This window comes from Mercurialis annua, linkage group LG2 (assembly GCF_937616625.2).
Source record: "Mercurialis annua linkage group LG2, ddMerAnnu1.2, whole genome shotgun sequence".
Taxonomy (NCBI): Eukaryota; Viridiplantae; Streptophyta; class Magnoliopsida; order Malpighiales; family Euphorbiaceae; genus Mercurialis; species Mercurialis annua.
In genome coordinates, this window is record NC_065571.1 from 26683019 (window position 1) to 26690546 (window position 7528).

Consider the following 7528-nt stretch of genomic DNA (forward strand, 5'->3'; position numbering starts at 1 on the left):
AGGATTTGTTTCATAACGATTTTAATGTCTGGATTGGTTTCGTAACGATTTAAACGTTTGGCTTAAATCACTAAAATGGCTAAACGTTTGGATTTGTTTTTGTCACGGCCCGAAATCTCGAGCCGCGTCCGGCGCTATGGAATGGGAGTGGTAGCTCCGAAACCCGTAGCAAGCCTGAAACGAGTATAAATTTTTTGTGAATAAATTGATAATACAAAACCATAATCATATACAAAAACATTTTCATGAAAGCCTTTCCATTCTTTACGTATACAAATGTCTAGTTCAAAACCTGAAGATATTACATAGGAACCTGGGTCTTATAGTGCGATGTCTCACATCCAGCACAGCCCGTTCCACCTTTAACAAACGGTTTAATAGCGCAGTTTCAAAATCTATCATACATATCAGAGTATAGTTTATATATTCAAAACCGTTTGACAAACCATTACACGCTTACTAGGACTCGACTACTGCAGCACTTATGATTATGTACAAACTCCGAACTTCTGGAACAAGGATAGAAGTCCGTCACATCCTTTACTATGACCCTGAAATGAAACACTGTGAGGGGGTCAGTATTTTGGGAAATACTGAGTGAGTTTACGTTTACTAATGGTGTTATCTAAAATAACATCACATTTAAAACAAAACATATATATATATGAACATAGTATATATCAAGCAGTAGATCTGATTGAAACCTTAATCTTAAACTCATACTATTTCCTATACGTATCCTACTCATATTGTATCCATTAATATTATATTAAATCAATTTAATCCAAGTGGTACGGTCCCGAGATAGTTCGAACAAGTTACCCTACCATGTGGCATAGTCCCGAGATAGTTCAAACGAGTTACTCATGCCACTGCTTAATCCCAAGGTGTGAGTCCCGAGATAGTTCAACCGAGTTACTCACTAGATACGGGTCCCGAGATAGTTCAACCGAGTTAACCTCGTATCTACCAAAAACATAATCCTCCTTACTCCCAAACACAGTCATCATTTAACGAGATCATATCAAACATTTTTAAATACAAGCATCTATCTATTCTAATTCAATGACCGACCCCGACATTGGTGATCACACAGCCTATTGACGCCCAATAGGTAGCTCGTTTTCTCGGACACTATACTAGTTTTATTTCATAAAGATTAAAAATTCAATGAGAAATAATAATCATTATGAATAATAATACTTTATACGATGCATTTATAATAATAATAACAAAACAAATAGCTTTTATTAACAACACGTAAAAGTAGACTGTAAACTTACCACTTGCTATCCAAAATCTTCTAGAACTAACAAAGAAATATCTTTCATCACGTTTCGTTTTCCGTTAGTAGTCGCATCGGCGAGTCTTCAGAAATTCGATAGTAACCTAAATTATTAACATTCTAACTATAGCTATATATCAAAAATATAATTTTTAGCCAACTTCGGTTATCGAAACCGCTCATTTACAACAGTCCGACCTCTAAACAAACTTAACATTATTAAATTTTAGGATGTCTCCTAAAACATTTGTTCAGGTCTCGGACTGAGATTAGCATCCGAAGGTGTCAGAAATTAGCTCGGAAGTTATTTCCTTAAAGCTTATTACAAGTACAGGGCAGACTGCACAATAAAATGTTCAGTCCCAAATGAACATCTTAGGTTCCTAATTTTCATAAATATATACATAGACATATTTAGATAACATCCTTTTGTTTTCGTACCAACAACCGGAACTTAATTTGGAGTTATATAGCTCGAGATACGGACTTTGCAACGGAGCTGTTTTGCAGAATAGTTTTCTGCAAAACGTCCTACTAGTTTGCGTAACTTATCTCGTAAATTATAACTTATCGGAACCTAATACCTTAGTATTTATATCATAAACCATTGTACTAGCCAAGGGCCAAATTCCTTGAATATTAACCATACAAAACTTCAATCAATACTTATTTTGAAAACGTCGAACTATATCCTTACCTCGACCCGTTGCTCGTCGAGCTTAACCAACGACGAATGCTTCCATTCTCGTCATGTGAGGACTGCCCACGAAGCTCCTAAGGTCTACATTCCTTTGCCTACTAGGGGCAGGACATGTGTGTTCGATTGCCTTGCCGAACCTAGGAAGAAATACGCTCAACGTTTCATCATCGCCAAACAAACATTCAAACACGCAAACCCGACATATTGCCGAAATCACTTAGTTCTCGTCCAATTTTAATCATTCAAAATTCCATAATTTTCAGACTCAATAATTCTTACATATCAGCCCTAGCTTATCAATAATTCAACCATCAAAGCTCATAATTCATGGCTTAAATTTATCAAGAATCATCAACATAATTAACACACCAAATTCATTCATGATTGCCGAAACTTACCTTCAATTTCTCATCCACATCTATCACTTAAATTCAATAAATTTTGGCCATGACCTATCTTAAATATTTCAACCATAACTACTCATAATTCCATCATCAAAACATGCAATTCAAAGCTTATAATCATCATAATAATCAAACACACATCAATCACCAATTCATCAATTTTGCCGAAAATAAACAGCCCTATACTCTTCAATTTCGTCCAATATTTACCCAATAAAAACTAGAATTGATGCTTACCATGAATAGAGGATTGCGTCCTGAATCCATAGCCACCAAAATCGTTCAATTTGGTCGAGAAATGAGCTCCGTAGCTCGATTTTGCCAAAAACGCTCCAAACCCCATCTCTTCCTCTCTTCTCCATCTTTTTCTTTCTTTTTCTTTGAATGAATAATGGATATGAGATAAATATGGGAATATGATGGAGTCAACATCTTCTTTGGTATGTTTTGGATTAAAGTCCATTTTAATCCTTGAAGTTGCCACCTCATTACTTTTAAATCAATAAATTTTCTTTCGTCCAATTTAATCCGTCGAACACTAAATCTTTTAGGTCCGACTAACTCCATATTATTTATTTCCAAATAAATACTACTAATCTCATATCTTATAATTTCACTTTCAAATAATTTAGTTTGGCAATATTTGGCTGCTCAAATTTCCATTTTGAGGTAACTTGCACCTTTTCATCCAATATTTCATTTTAATGATTATCGATAACCATTGTATCGATATTATTTTCTTAAGAAAATAGAGTAAAACACAATTTCCCTCGGAAGTTATTGCTCAAAAGTCCACTTTAGTCTTTAAAGAGGCTAATTTGCACTTTAACTCAACTTCTCAATTAACCGTCATGCTTATCTAAACGATATCCCAAAAATATGAAACTTTTTCCATAATTTCTTAAAAATATTTTACGGACCGTGGTGTGAAATTATTCAGTTCGGGACTTATACTTTATTTTATTTTAATTACTTTAACTTTCCCTTAGTCCCGCTAATAATTGCTACGAATAATAATTTTCGCTTAAATTTATTATTTTGTGGTCCAATTGATATAGTTACTCCGATAACACTAGTCATATTAATTATCATTCCCGTCCTTCATATCCTAACTTTCTTAATGTCGGACAAGTGACACATCCTAGTATCTTAAAAATATCTTAATAACTTACGGTGTATTACAATTTCGTAACGTTTGTAAATGTTTGGCTTAAATCCCAAAAAAGGTGAAACATTTGGATTTTTTTAATGTTTTAAACGTTTGGATTGGTTTCGTAGCGTTTTAAACATTTGGCTTAAATCGCTAAAAAGGGGAAACGTTTGGATGGGTTAAGTAACGTTTTAATTGTTTGGCTTAAATCGCTAAAAAGGTGAAACGTTTGGATTTGTTTCGTAACTTTTGTAATCGTTTGGCTTAAATTGCTAAAAAAAGTGAAATGTTTGGCTTTGTTTCAAAACGTTTTAAATGTTTGGCTTAAATCGTTAAAAATGGGATGATTAGTAACGTTTTAAATGTTTGGCTTAAATTGCTAAAAAGGCAAAATTTTATGATTTGTTTCGTTACATTTTAAACGTTTAGCTTAAATCACTAAAAAGGTGTAACGTAAGGATTTATTTCTGTCACGACCCATTTTCATGAATCGCGACCGGCGCTAGGGTATGGGTATGGTTGTACCGAAACCCGTAGCTAGCCTTGCGGATAACCAACAAATACATAAACCTGCAAGAAAACCAATGCTCGGGGGAAACCGAGACTTCAGCCTAGTTCTAGTAGTTCATAATACACAACATCTATTAATAAGTGCTCAGCCAACTCTGAGTCTTAAACATGGCAAAAGTACATATTAACTCAAGTCAATTAAAGAATGCCAATACAACTATAATCCATTGAATAAGTTTATAACAAGTATTAGACATATAAGACTTCTAATCACTACTGCGGTCTAAGAATAAAATCAGTTTTAATAACTTTATTAAATAAAGTAAAACTTCCGAAGAAATAAAGAATCGGAGAGTAGCTGACTCGCTCAAATCATAACCCTGGAAAAAATTGGGAAAACAACAGGGTCAGATATACTGAGATGAGTTCATACCACTATTTACATTTATCAAGTGGAAAATCTTTAAAACCGTTTAAAACATTTAATATAAACATTACGTATAATAGTTGGAACCCTAATCCACAATACTAAATATAACCATAATCCAATAGGCCTGGTCCCGAGAGCTGAGCTACACCGAATTACCACCGACCATTCTTAATCCATAACCAGAGTCCCGAGAGCTGAGCAACACCGAATTACTCTACTGGTCCCGAGAGCTATGCTCACACCGAGTTACCACCATATATCACATACCTTATCTAAATCAATACCGGTGCGCACGCAGTTCTAATGATGCCCATTAGGTAGCATGTTCCAACTAAGAGCCATAATGGAAAAAAAATTCGCAATTGTACGTATACAATATATATAGATAATAAAATAACAATTTACTTAATAAAGCTTAAATAGTAAGTACAAACTCACTGCTTGCTAATCCACGTGAAAACTCTTGGCAAGCAACCTAGACTCGGTTCGCCTCAAAAACACGAATAATCGACGAGTCTAAACACAAATAAATAATGAGTAAAATGGACCCTAACTCTATAGAGTACTAGACACCACATAGGACTAGCACAAACAACAAGGTAAGGTAAAGCAATATAGAGTAAACACAATACTCAGATAATTAGCAAAACATAAACAAGCCAAGTCTATTGAGTTCCCGCTTTAAAAATCCATTTCATAAATATTATTTAAAACAATTGTTAAATAATAAATCAAGTAATCTCCAAATAGTGGGTTAGCCGAGTTACTGATAACTACCAAGCTAACCTCACATTTCAGGTGACCCAAGTCTAACCCGACCCAATATATTTTATCAAAATATAAACCATAGTTTATAATCCCAAGAATAATGATTTGATAAAATAATAAATCATAATTGAAAGCGGAACTCAATATCTTTAAACAAAAGTAACCATTAGTTACTAACAAAAACTTAACCACAATAAAGTTTAAGAAAACGTTTTATGTCAAAATGTAACTTTATCCAAAATGGCACATAAAGCCAATATTTTCAAAACCCATAATTACCCAAGTAATTATGTGATTAAAGATTATAAAATAAATATTGTATTCAGATTGAAATTATAAAAACCAATCTGATTAATATCAAAAATAATATTATTTCCAAATTTAAACGATGCTACCACTTAGCAAAATCATAGCTAAAACGATATTAGTAAGTTTGGTTTCAAATTAATATCTAAACAAATTTTGATTAGTCAATACAAACCCAAACAATTTATAATGTACCAATGGAGTATAATCAAATCATTACCAAACCAATTAACACTTAATTTAAAATCCAAGCTTCCCGCCAAGATCGTTACAAGGAAAGAACAAGATTATCTCAACAGTAACCCAAAACAAATTATACAAAGTAACCATAAGTAAAACACTTAACCTCATTTTAACACCTTAAGCCATAAAGAACAACATCAGCAATATTAACATAAAACATCGACAACAGCAACAGGAAGGATGACAGCCAAACAATTAATTGGAATTACAAGTGATCGACATACCGTTTGAAGGTAACAACGCGAGGTGATCCAGAGATGATATGGTACGGATTTCAACGCGATATTAGGATCTAAGCATAGGAAAGATCATGCTCAAACGAATCAAAATTATGCAGCAATAAAGAATTAGAAACAACAAACCGTATAGCGCTTTAACAAAAGAATTTACGTACCGAATGAACAAACAACAAAATAACAATGCTGTAAGATTCTAAATATGTTTCAGTACAGACCAAACGTGATAGAATAGCCTCAACCGATGCTAGAACAATAAGAGTAATGAATCATGAACGAATAGAATAATAACCATTGAATAAAGGAATGAAACGAGAAGCGAATCACTTGCCAAATTCAAAACGAGAAGCGAATTTACAAGATGTGAACCTAATTACACAGTAGTACCTATGACTCAATAATAAACTTAGCAGAGTAAACACATAGCGTGCAAATGGGCTTGGTTTTAAAACAAAGCTCTGATACCAAGTTTGTCACGATCCAATTTCATGAATTGTGACCGACGCTAGGGTATGGGTATGGTCATACCAAAACCCGTAGCAAGACTTGCGGAAAACAATTAAACATTTAAACCTGCAGAAAACTGCTCAGGGGCAACCGAGACTCCAACCTAAGTCTAGAAATTTATATTACAGTTCTAATATAAATAACTTAAATATCTGAAATGCTCAAAAGCATGCCTTAAACAAGCCAATAATAAATAATCGATCAATTCGACAATCTCAAAGTGCCATATCAGATGTAATATATAAACTAGTTCTACTGCGGTCTAAGAGTTTGAAAACAAAACTAGTTTAGATAACATAAAACCTCCGAGAAATCAAAAGAATTGGAGTGAACCAGCTTTCAAATCATAAACCTGGAAAATTTGGGAAAACAACGGGGTCAGATATAATGAGATGAGTTCGCAATACTATTTACATTTATTAAGTTTAAAACCCTTAAATCAAAACATTTTATACTAATATAGTATGATTATGGAAAACAGTATTGAAATGATCCCAGCGTAAGTATGACATAGCATACTGATAAACCCAGAGTGGACGGGAACATATCCTCGTCATATACCAGCGTAAGCAAGACATTAGTCTGCCGATCCCAGAGTACTTACCGGTGCATACAGTCTCGATACAAGCCTATCGAGTAGCTCGTTTCAATCCAGATCCATAATTGATTAAAAACAGTTCAAAAGCATTTATAATACTAAAATAAATTGCGGTACTTAATAAAGCGGTAAATAGCATTACAAACTCACTGCTTGCTTATCCACGTGAATCTTGGCAAACAGCTAACCCTGCGTAGACTTCGAAGCACGAGCAGTCGACGGGTCTAAAACAATATATAAGTTAAAATCCATTCAACCCCTAACTTTAAGAATACTAGACACCACATAGTAATAGCACAATACCGAGTCAAGTATAAACGTAGCCAGAATAGAATGAACAATTAACCACGTAATGACCCGAGTCAAAATGAACCACATCGAGTAACACAAT

At 33.9% G+C, this 7528-nt stretch overlaps 1 long non-coding RNA gene across 2 annotated transcripts; it reads right to left on the reverse strand.

Annotated features, from left to right (window-relative positions):
• Positions 1 to 230: 230 nt before the first annotated feature.
• LOC126669994 (uncharacterized) lies at positions 231 to 2763 on the reverse strand. Of its 2 annotated transcripts, none has more exons than XR_007638607.2 (3): positions 2627 to 2763; positions 1983 to 2122; positions 231 to 564 (listed from the first exon to the last, which is right to left on the reverse strand). It is a non-coding gene; the product is annotated as an uncharacterized LOC126669994 (long non-coding RNA). The 2 variants fall into 2 exon arrangements; XR_008790183.1 differs by having other exon boundaries at positions 1284 to 2122.
• Between the last annotated feature and the right edge of the window lie 4765 nt (positions 2764 to 7528).